Here is a 13044-nt window from a genome sequence, read left to right as displayed (position 1 = left end):
CTCTCAGTCTCTCACAGCCTCCTCGTCCTCGACCTCGACCTTCATGGAATTCTTGCCTATTTCTTGTGTTCGAAATTCCTTGGAAAACTTCTAGCCTTCCCATCCTTTGATTCATGTGCTCAACTTGAGCACTCACCCGCTGTAATTGTTCCAAAACAGCTTTCAATTCCGTTTGCTCACCACTCCGGGTAGCTCGTGGATCACCATGAAATCCTACGGACTCCTCTTCATTAATTCTCAGTGGTGGGTCTCCTCTTCTTATTCTAGAATCTGCCATGTTAGTAAAATACTGCAAAAATAAAATAAATCCTCACAATATTCACTCCCTCACGTGTTTCACTCAAACAAGGTCTCGACACTCGTGTTTACACACTAGTTTCGGCTTTTATCCTCTTTTGAGCTCACACTCTCCTGCCTTTTTTTTTTCCACTCAAAGAATTAACTCAAAGTTCTAATTAAAACACCAATAAAATAGCAATTAGATTACAAGTATGTTTTAATTAAACTTATCAATAAAACAGTAGTTAAAGGTAGGCAATACCGAAAGAATTCAATAAAACCTTGTTTCGGCTTTTCTAGGCAAAATAAAGCAAATTAATGGGAAAACTTTGGAATTTTGAAGAACTGGACAAGATGGTAATAGATTATAAGTTCAAGAATAAAATTCTAGAAAAATAAATTCAAATACGAACAAGAATCAAAGAGAACAAAAATATAGAAAAGTGTTGGTTGTTGTTCTTGTAATTCAAGTTTTGAATCAAATCCTTTAACTAGTTTTAATCCAAATAATTTAGCACTCAAACTCAAATATCCAGCAGAAAAAATAACTCTCCAGAAACTCCATGGAATAAATAATCAACAAAGCAGCAGTTACAAGAAATTTCCAGCAACAAACTTCAACACCAATTTTCAACAAACCTATATATATATATATTTTATATTCGGCTTTCTTCTTTTTTTTCTTTTTTTTTCACTAACTGAATATTAGACACAACTGAAGTAGCAAGAATAAACAACAAATTTGCAATTCCAACTCCAAAAATTCACCAAACCCGTAACCTCCAAATAAACACAAACATGCAGTTTTTTTTTTTTTTAAATGTTGCCGCAAACTCTTTTTTTTTTTTTTTTTGAATAGATGAATGAAAATATTTAAGACTAAAACAGCAAAGAAAAATCAACAATAACCAAATTAAAAGAACAATGATGAAAGACAACCAACAAACTAGGAAACAAAAAATACGGTAAAACTAGGAAATCCTAATTCAATTAGGAATGAATTTTTATTTTTATTTTTTTAAGATGCAGAATGTGTATGGGATGGATGCAACCTTAACCTAATGCTAAAATTGCAGAATAACACAAAAACAAATAAAGCAAATAAAGATAGATCAAACCTGAATAAAATTTGGCTCTGATACCAAATGATACGAACCTAGGATGACCTGCTCCTAAACCTGTATTATATTAGCCCGGATCTAATTATGTTCAAGTTCTAATGGTCACCTTGACCCCTAACCAACTTGTGATTAGAAACCTTGGTATATAATGAAGACGACATAATAGGTGATGGAAGGCTTATTGATAAGTCAAACTAAAACACTCATTCACTAATGGTGTTTTAACAAATAATTTTCTATATAAAATTCAAGCTTAATTTCTCATTGAAAATAATCCTTAAAATAGGCTTTGAATGAACAAAATAAAACCCTAAAAGGATTAGGAAATTTCGGCCAACATAGAATCCAATTAGGAAATTGCCTAATTTCACATCCTTTCCTAATCTAATTTGGATTAATTAATTCCTTTATTTTGAAGTAGGAATTAATTAATTTACAATGAAAATAATAAAATAATAACTTTCCTAAACTTATTTGTCCAGCAAATAAATAAATAAAAACCCAAAAAAAAAAAGTCAAACGCAAATTAGAAAACAAGTTGACTAGTTTGACAACTAAGCTGACTTATTTTGACGTCCGAGCTAACTTATATCTGCCTGATGTCTGAGCTAACTTATGTCTATCCGATGTCCGAACTAAGTTATGTCAGATGTCCGAAGTCCGAAGTCAGATGTTCGAGGCATGGATGTCCAATATAAAATGTCCGATGTATGGGTGTCCGATGTATCAGCCTCCACCACTTGGATGCTTAAAACAGATCTTTTATCTTCAGATATGGACAAGTCCTTTTGAGAATAAATTACTTTCTGGATAAAGGCAGCAAGGTTGTCCTTAAACCTCTTAGCTTTAGCCCTAGTGATCGGTCTAGTCTTCATCCGTATCGGATCAATACCCCAGTGAGTTGTCGGTTGTGCAAGCTCGGACGGATTCGTATCACGGAATTGGTACTTGACTTCCACCAACACTTATCCCTTGCAATTGGAGGCCATAAAATGAATCACTCTGAGAAAGTGTGGTTAGCGGGGTGTACTTGATGTTGTTGGAAGGCTTGTCGTCTTTGTCGAAGGTCAAGTATCCGCTGGAGCTGGAGGTGGGTGGTAGCAGTAGGAGAAGATTCAGTTGTATTTCTGGGCCATCTGTTCGACGAGGGAGATTTTATCCCGGCCCAAGCCCAGCAAACCAGCAATACCCTTGAACAGATCTGATTGTAACGGCCACAGCCGAAGAGGAAATCGTCAAATACGTCAGATGGGGACAGTGTAATCCTTTCTTTGCTCCCTAAGGAAAAGGACTTGTCTCCATACTGAATTCCATATTCGTATATGGACATATTGGAGAACATCTAGCTGGAATACCTGTAAATAATATAATTTGTCAAGGTGATATAAAATATTAAATGTTTTGTAAATATACAAATTGTTGAACATCAAGTGCTATAATCATATTATATTTTATTTATATATATATATATTTAAAAATTATCAGCACTATTTAAGCATACGGATAGGGAAAAAAAAAATTATCACGCTCCTTGAAGCATTATAATTTGATGGAAATAGTCTTTTGTATATGATCTCCACATTTTTATAGTGTGAACAATGAAAAATTATATAAATATATATATATATATATATTTGTTTGGCGAGTCTGGGAAACGTACTGGAAGTTATCAGGGAGCATTGTTCGGAGGTGGTACAGGAAATTTGGAGTATGAGGTTGACATGGACGGGTCAAAGAGTGGTTCCTTTTATGGATAGCAAGATGTGGCGTTGCAGGGCAGGCACTGGGTCCAAGTTAGATCGTTGCCGATGTCAAATTCCAGAGATAGGTCTCTTTTGGGTGTGCCAAGTCCCATCTTTAGAGCATTATCAAAGGACTTTTTAAATATGTCATACTCTTTATTTTAAAGAAACAATATTTAAAAAAGAAAGCTTTAATAGATTTTTTATTTTGACTTTTTAATATAAAGAATTGGTTTTGTTCATCAAATTTAGAAAGCCAAAACCACTCTTTTTTTCAATATTATATAAATTTAATTGAATGTAACACATGTTCCTATGCCACTATTATAATATTTAAAAGGTAGGTAATTTATATAAAAAAGAGATATTACAAGTAAAATAATAAATATTTATAGAAAAAATAAAAATAAAGAGCATAAATAGAGTTTTGTTGGAGAGTATTTTCAAATATTATTAGTTATCTCAAAATATGCTCTTTATTATAAAGAATATACTATTTTATTTTAAAAAGTTCTTTGGGGACGTTCTTACGATGTAGTTAACGAAGCCAAGGATGGCACCGGATTTGGCAGGAATAGTAGTGGCGTCCGTGACCATGGATTTCTTGGAAAGACGAGATTGAATTGAATTCACACGGTATTGGTCTTGCTGGAGGATTGCGGCCTGAGTTGGTGCTTTACTAGTTCTGTCTTTGTAGAGTTGAGAGCATGGACCGTGCTTCTCTACAACTTTCAATACTGATCTCTTGTTGTTCTCCACTGATGAATTAATAATTGGCAACTAAATCGAAATGAAAATGTTAAAGAAATAAATAACAATAATAATAAGTTTTTTGAGACCTTGACTTGCAAGGATTAAAAATAGAATCTTTCAAAATAAATAAATAAATAAAATAAAAATATTAGAAATAACAATTAGAATAAAAAATGATACATATAATTAAATGTTTTCAATAAACAATTGTCATGTTGTTAACCATCACAATGAATAACAAATAACAATTTTTTTTTTTTTTGGTAATTGTTACCAAGCAAGCTTATATCTTGTACACACACACACACACACACACACACACACACATATATATATATATATTTAAAGAAGAAAAAGAGAGAAGGGCTAGGGTAAAAGCAAGGCGGTTAATTAACATTACACCTTTGGTAGAGTGGCTGCAGATAGTTGACGGAAGTAGAGAGAGGAGCTGAACAATATGAAGAGTTTGGGAGGTGACCTTCTCTTCAAACCCAAAGCTCTTCTCCAAGCAGAAAACATTATTAATGTCAGGACCTGTCCAAAATTCCTCACCGGAACCCTAGACAAGCCCTGATTTCAGGAAAACCCTACCGGACCCTCCGATGGAAAATCCGGCAGAACCTCCCCTAAGGGTTGGACTTACTACAAATTTCCTGCACTGAAAACACATTTCTATTTTCATCCCTTTATTCCTCCCACAATACTACAAATTGATTCCACAAATTTACAGCACTTCAAATCAATAACAGTAATCCAGTGCATAATTAATACATAAATGTCCGAGACAGTATACGGAGCTTCATGAAATGCTATTAAGCATAGAATACAACAAGGATGAAAGAAATAATACAATTGAAATAAACGAAGACAAAAGTAACTTCTCGAACTACGACAGCGACGGAGATTTGGTTCGCTCCGGAAGAACGTCTACCACCCCTTGCACATAAGGGAACGGAATTTAAAAACGTGAGATGCTAATAATCTCAGTGAGTGACCCTATCTACTGAACACTTTTAATTTTAATAATATAACAAATGAAGAAAATTAATTAATATCAACAATTAAATAGATAAATAATAATTTCTCTCAAAACCCTCACTATTAACTCCGTTGGAAATGTTCCCTTTTTAAAACATTTTCACAAAACCCGATATTCGTATTTCCCGAAAACCAAGGGATCAATTAATTTAATAAACAATAGATAAATACCCCAAATATAAATAAAATGTAATAAAATATAATAAATAATTTTTTAACACTTTAGGGTTTGAAATTTCTATCCGAAAATTTATACTTGACACACCACACCATATACCAGTGACGCCCTCCGATACCCAGTGTCTCGAGCACCGACTAGCGGGGAGATTAAAGAGAGAAACTTGCATACGGCACTTCGGCGTCCCGACAGTACCACTGCTGAAACCGTCATCCCGGCCACGGAGGGGGGCGGCTGATGCGCAATATATAAGACTTGCCTGTCCTCGGTTCAATGGCAACTCACGGGAGACATAATAACTTGCGCGCTAATCCTCATATACAACCAGAACAGCAATACTGTATGAGTGCGTCTAAAACCAATTATTAATTTCTTATTACCGTACCGACTTTTCAAAAATCACCGTGGGAATTATACCAATTTTCAAACTCACCATCCCAGATTTTCCTTTAACATTTTCGGTACAAAACCATCGATAACAATATACAAATAATTTTCTCGTAACACGAGGTCCAACAAATAATATTCCACGGGCATAATTATCAAATTTGAAACCACCAATTTAAACAAATATTTTCCTTAAAATATTTAAACCAATTATGCCCAAAAAATAATATAAAAATCCAGACACAATTAATTAATGAAAATACCTTGCTCATGTGTAATAAATACAATTAAATCACAATAAAATAATAATCGAGAATTTCTTAACAACCTAAAATTTCGTTTAGCATCAATGGGTATATATATATAAAATAATACATTTTTCCCAATTATAATAAATTCCACCACATGAGCAAATTCTAGATATCAAATTAACACAACATAAATATAATTAATTGCCCAAAATAGTTTTCAAGGTGGGTCACTCACCTTAAGCAAGTATCTCAATCAAGATCCTCCGCAGAATCGACTCCACTACCCACACGTGCACCTAAAACATCCACAATACACCAAACCAAATATATTAATATTTTAATCGGGTAACACCCAAATGGGTACCCAGGGAGCGAATACAAACGACAACCAAAATTGACGAGTAATATACCGAATCGAAGCTTGAGTGACGAGGATTACAAATCCGGTCTCGCTTCTCGGAGATCGGACCCGAGGTGGCCGGAATCTCACTGGAAAGCTTTCGGGATTCAACTCTTCGATTCTCCCAAACTGTCGCGAATTGGACGAAAAGGACGCCAGATTTGGATTCAGGGGGTTGGAATTAGTGGAGAGGGACTGGAGACGGGACTGGGTACTCGCCGGAACAGGGATTTCTTCGGCGAGCCGTCGTGGGTCACCAGCAACCGTCGCCACTGGCGGCGCGTGAGGTGGTTGATGGCCGAGATTTTTGGAGATTTTGTAGCTTGAAGGGAGAGGGTTCCAACGGTACCGGCGGTGACAAGAACGGAGGCTAGAATGTGGAGATCTCAGGGGTTGAAAGATTCGGCGCTGCCGCCCGAAAAAGCCCCGATCCGGGCGCGTCGCCGGTCGGTTGGCCATGAAATTTTGGGGTTTGGCCGGGAATGGGGAGGCGCTCCCATCTAGTCGGTGCGTGTAGCAAGAATCGGCCAGAAAATTTGACAACTCCGGTGGCCGATGATTTTCTCTCTCCCTCTCTCTCTCCTCTCTCTCTTTCTCTCTCCTCCCCCGTCGTTTTTGCCAAATAAAAGCCACCGTGGGTGATACTGTTCACCCACGTGGACCAATCAGGTGTCAACATGTGGCATCACTGTGCACTTAAGCCAGATATAATAAAATATTATGGTATCCGGAAAACTTCACACGTCCATAACGTTTTAACTAGATATCCAATTTAAGCGTGCCGCTAGTCTATGAACTCGTATCGATGAGTATTTTACAACCATACAAAAGTCAAAACAAAATTATACAACTATAAAAAGTAAACTCCTGGCACCTTTTGGACAGTTTGCACCTCGACTTGTTTTGCCCATAACTTTCAAACCGTAGCTTCGTTTTAGACGTGCTAATAGTCTACGAACTCGGGGTATCATGCACTTCGCCACGGTACCACGATCAACTAGAAATTCCAATTGGAACAAAAAGTCAACTTTTAACCCACTCGGTCAACGATCAACCTCGGTCAACGTGCAAGAATTCCGACATGGTTTGGGACGGGGTGTTACAATTAAGGCAGCTCAAAGACAACAATGAACCAAAGAGAAGATAACTGAGGAAGGAGGAGGCGGCCATGAATTTATTACTGTAAGATAAATTCTCTCAACTTGTGTTGCTTTTGAACAATATTGCAAACATTTTCTACCCTTATATAATGACACAATACTGTATTAGCTTGCAATTGTTTCCAATGTTATTGTTATGGGTGATGTCATTAATCTACTAGCTGGTGATGAAAATTTTCTATTTTATTTTTTTTAAAATAGTACTAAGAGTATTATATATTAAGGGGTTTTAATAATTAAAGAGTTGCAAGCTGTTGATGGGGACAAACCTACATCTTACTTTTAATGTGCGAACGGGACTTTCCTAAGACAACAACCAATCACGTGTGTCGCTGAGTGACTATCGTTTGCAAGTGGGGACATATGAGATAATGACAAGTAAAGAGAAAAATCTACATTTTATTCATTGACTACGTGAACAATTATATACACCAAAGTATACAAGAGATAAACCAAATAGACTATAAAAGCTAACATCCTATATACAAGTGATAATGATAATTACATAACAATTATAACATCTGATAAGTACGTAAGAGACCTCAACAATCACGTGTCCTTATTATCCCTCCTCAAGAGTGAACGTCCATCGAGGACACCAATCTTGTGTCTGAAAGTCTGAAAGGTGTATTAAGAGACTGGTTTGGTGAAGGCATCAGCAAGCTGATCACTGCTAGAGACATGAGAAACATGAATGATGCCATCTTGAACCTTGTCACGAACAAAGTGAAAGTCGATGCGGACATGCTTTATCTTGGAGTGAATTTTTAGGTTTGCACAAACATAGGTAGTCCCCAAATTGTTACAGTATATGGTGGGAATGGTGGAAGACCGGATGTGTAGTTTATTGAGAAGAGAGATAAGCTAGCAGAGTTATGATGTTGTATGAGCTACGGCATGATATTCAGCTTCAGTGGAAGAATGGGATATTGAGCATTGCTTACGTGAGGACCAAGAAATTGGGTTGCTGCTAAGAAATGCAATGTAACCAGTCGTAGAAGTGTGGTCATCACAATTACTAGCCCAATCCGCATCCTAAAATGCATATAGTTGAAGAGGAAAGTTCTTTTTGAGGAAGAGACCATGGGAGATTGTGTGATGAAGATAACAAAGGAGACGCTTAGCTGCTGTCCAGTGAACATCAGTTGGCCGGTGCAGAAATTGGGAGAGTTTATTTACACAGAAAGCAATATCTGGTCGAGTCAAACACAGATATTGTAAGTAGCCAACAATTCATCGGAATTAAGTTGTCGAAGCTAGTGGGGTGCCATCAACAAGGTGCAGAGCAGACGTGGAAGGCATTGGAGTGGCAACATCATTTGCTGTTGTCATGCTAGCCTTGTCTAAAATATCAAGGATATATTGTCGTTGAGATAGAAGCAAACCTGTAGCCGAAGAAGTAACTTCAATCCCAAAAAAATGATGAAGACAACCAAGGTCCTTAATGGAGAATCGATCAAATAGAGCACAGACAAACTTGTTAAGAATGAGAGAGTTACTGCCGATGAGGACAATGTCATCAACATGTACCAGTAGATACATTGTGTAGCCATTAGAGTGATAAGTAAAGAGTGATGTGTCATTAAGCCAAAGGATAGAAAAAATTCCTTTAAGGTGTGGAACCAAGCCCGTGGAGCTTGCTTGAGGCCATAAATAGCCTTTCGTAATTTACATATATAGGAAGGATGTGTTGAGTCAATAAATCCTAGTGGTTGAGACATGTATACTTCCTCTGATAGTGAGCCGTGAAGGAACGCATTGTTGATGTCCAGTTGTCGAAGAGGCCAGTTGTGAGAAAGTGCAGCATACAAGACCACTCGAATGGTAGCCAACTTGACAACTAGACTAAATGTGTCAACATAATCAACTCTCGGTCGCTATTGGAAACCTTTGGCAACAAGACGTACCTTGTAGGGTTGCATCGATCCATCTGAGTTTCATTTTATTCGAAAAATCCACTTGCAGGCAACCACATTTTGTGAGGAAGAAGGAGGCACCAATTCCCAGGTTTCGAAGAGTTGGGCAAGTGAGTATTTGGACTAGTGGCAGCATGTAACACCCTGTACCAAAAAATATATATGATTAAACAAGTTTGACCAAATTGACTATGTTTGACCAAGTTTGATCAAGTAAACAATATATGGGTTCAAGTTGACTTTTTCAATAGCCAGTATTTTTGGTTGGACTGAGGTACCATTATGTAGATCTCATCGATACAAGTTTATAGACTGGCGGCACGCCAAATTCTGAGTTACGGATAAAAAGTTATGGTTTTGAGAAGTTTTAAGCATAAGTTTTAAATCAGTGTCCAAGCCAGTATCTAGTTTTTGTCTGTTAGTGACCCAAGGCTTTATATAAACCTAGATAAGTGTGTCAAATAGGAAACAAAGCCCAAAATACTCATTTTTTCCCCAAAACCCAAGAAATTCTCTCCTCAGACCCGTGGGTCCGAACTAGGTCGTTTCGACCCGTTTACCATCGAATTGGGTCACCGCCAGTTTGCTCATTTCCAGCCAACCACCACTTACACGCACCAACCAACTAGAAAGGTCACTTGAAGGCGAGCTCAGCCATGAAATTTCACGGCAAGAAGCGGCCAGACGCATCCAGATCTAGCCGGCGAAGTCCGTGGCAACCGGCGGGGTGGGTTGTCGGATTTTCTCATTTCTTGGCCGTTTCAGGCCAACCCATGCACCTTTTCCACTATTTTTTACCCCTATGAGCTCATTTCCATGGTTATTTTGTCCAGATTCCTCACCGTTTGAAAGATCCGACAACGGGAAATTCAATCGATGCTTCAACAGTGTTTTTTGGCCACCAAAGGAAACTTTGGACCAAGGTGAGTGTACTGTAGGTTCCTTGTCTCTTGGGCTTTCCGTCAATATAAATTTTGTTAATTTTGGAGGTCGTTTGATAATTTTTCCATTTTTAGGTCAATTAGTTAATTTTCGGATAAGTTGGGGACTGTGTTTGGACAAATGGGTCAAAGTAGTTAAAATTGGAGTTGAATTAGTGAAATTGGATATTATTAGGACCCATTAGGTGGTTCGATTTCGAAATATTAGGCTTCGGATGAAAATTTCCAATTTTAGGTACCGGATCCTAAGGACACGCGGTATAATTGGACTGTCCGATGTCCAATTTATGCAATTTTGTAGTATTGTAAATCATTTTGAGACATTTGGGCTATACAAGTGTCTCTGATTTAGTTATTTGGAGCCTGAAAAATATTTTATTATATTACAGGCACTCGAATTAAGCCTAGAGGCGATCCTGTAGAGGAGCAGGCTTGAGCATCTACAGTATTGTGAGTGGTTATTAGTTTTAAAAATGTTTTAGGTATATAGTATAATATATATATGTCGTTTGAGTATTTTACTTATACCTATCATTTGATTTGAATGTTTATTCTATGGATGCATGAGGATCTGCTTTTACATATATGTGTTATCATTTTATATGACTTTTGTCAATATTTTAAATATTTGGCAATTCTAATGAGTTCATGAATGAACTTGTGGTATTTAAATATTTTGGTATTTGAATTGAGGTTTTAAATCACTTTGGAAATTAATATATTTGAGAAGGCATATTGAATATTATATGATTTTAAGCATGTTCAAATATTTTATAAATTTTTAGATGCTTAAAATCAATTTATAGTGAATATATTTCACTGTGGTATTTTCTTATTTTAGTAAGAAATCATGATTTGAAGTTTTTTTTGAAATATTTAGACAAGCGGTTGAGCGTGAATATTAAATTATGATTTATGATACGGTAAGATACTGTATCGGTTATTTTAAATTGATGTACCGTATAGTACCAGAGTTTAGTTTAGTATTATATTACAGCGCGCTGGGTTTACCACGGTGCTGTGAGGTTGGTTTCATCCAACGATTATCTATTATTACCACGGACTGTGAGGTCGGGTTTATCCGATGGTTTATTATTATTACCACGGTACCGTGATCCAACGGTTTATTATTGCCACGAACAGTGAGGTTGGGTACGTCCCAACGGTTAATTGATATTTCCACGACACCTTTCGTATATTGAGAGTCGTGAGATGGGTGTCTTCCACGGGTTACAGATTGGTACATAGCTTGGTACATTGTGTACGTTTGAACATATTGTTGATTTACAAACATTGTGGTGATTTCTGCATTTTCATATTTATTTGGTGGAACTGTATTTATTATATTTTATACTCAAATATTTATATCTTGATTTGAGATATTTTATAATATTATAATGATCGTTTATTTTATATTTGAGCATCGGTTTTATGATATAGTAAATTGGGATACAAGTTTGGGTTTTGTGAAATGATCTTTAAATGGGGAACTTTTCAAACGAGTGGAACGAGAGGTCTCGAGAGAAAGATTTTTCAGAAATAAATTATTATTTTTCTATTATACTATGCTACTCATGAGATTTCTTTATCTCACGTTTTATTGTTTTAAATTCGTTCCCCTAGGCCCAGCAGCTAGTAGCAGTCTACCTCGCGAACAGCTTATCATTTTGTTCCTTCCACAACAGCAGCCGTATTTATCTTTCCTTTATCTACTGTTATCTTTTGGATTTATTTATTACTTATTTATACTCCTGGACTTCGTTGATACTCTTAGAATGCTCTGATTTTAAATATAGGACTCAGTAGAGACCATGGTACTTATGCGTGTAGTTATGGCCTATAGTACAATAGGCCGGTTGTAGACTTTACGCTATTGTGGATTTATTTCTTTTTTTTTATATACATATTGAGGTATTATTGTTATCGCTTATGTTTGTTGTCCACGTTTTAAGATGATGTTCTACTGGATATTCTGTAGGGATTGTCCAGTGGGACTTCACTAGGCGAGGCCATCCGGGGGATCCTGGGAAAGTTCCCGGGGCGGGTCCTGTCATAGCAGCTGGGTTGAATCCAAGTTTTCAAGAAAGTGATGTAGCATTATTGTATCGAGAATGAAAGTTTCTGGAAGTATGAGTTAGCTTGGCTGACAGTGTTGATAGTCATGGAGAAATCATTTGATTTTGGTGCAAGCCATTTTCTGTAGTTGTCATGCTCCACTAATTTTTCATAGAGTTCTTCGAAGGAAATATATGTATCTCAGGTTTTAAAGGCAGCAGAGATATTTTCGAAATCAGTGGATAACCTGTTGATGATATATAAAGTGAGATCATCGGTGCTAACAGCTTGACCAATTTAGAGAAAGCTCATCAATAGCGGCTTTGACATCGTGTAAGTATTCCATGATTGTACGTGTGCCTTGTGAACAAATAAGCCGTTCACGAAGTCTCATTAACCATGGTCTGGATGGTTTGGCAAAAGTGAGTGACAGTTTTTGCCATGTTTCTCTAGATGTTTTAGCATCTGAGACAAATCGATGAACATCTGAAGACAATGATGCCAAAATGGCACTGAGAAGGAGAGAATCCTGAAGAACCCAGAATGTATAGTCAGGATTTGGAGAACTAGTGGAATCAGATACGATTGGTGATGGACATGGTAATGTTCCATCAATGAACCCATAAAGATCGTATCCTACTAATAAAGCATTGAATTGCTTTTTCTAGGGAAAGTAAGTAGTTTCTATCAACTTTAATGGAGCTTGAGTGGCAACATTAATGTAACACCCCGTCCCGAAGTACGCTGGAATTTTCTCATGTTGACCAAGGTTGACTGGGTTTGATCGTCGTTGACCAAGAAGAGTTAAACTTTGACTTTTTGA

General features: G+C 36.8%; 1 pseudogene; it reads right to left on the bottom strand.

Moving 5' to 3' along the window:
• Positions 1–2333: 2333 nt before the first annotated feature.
• Positions 2334–13044, bottom strand: part of LOC125421515 (aspartyl protease family protein At5g10770-like) — a 37091-nt pseudogene continuing 26380 nt past the window's right edge.

This window comes from Ziziphus jujuba, chromosome 8 (assembly GCF_031755915.1).
Source record: "Ziziphus jujuba cultivar Dongzao chromosome 8, ASM3175591v1".
Lineage (NCBI taxonomy): Eukaryota > Viridiplantae > Streptophyta > Magnoliopsida > Rosales > Rhamnaceae > Ziziphus > Ziziphus jujuba.
The sequence above is the reverse complement of the archived record's forward strand: the minus strand, read 5'-3'. Positions and strand labels throughout refer to the sequence as shown.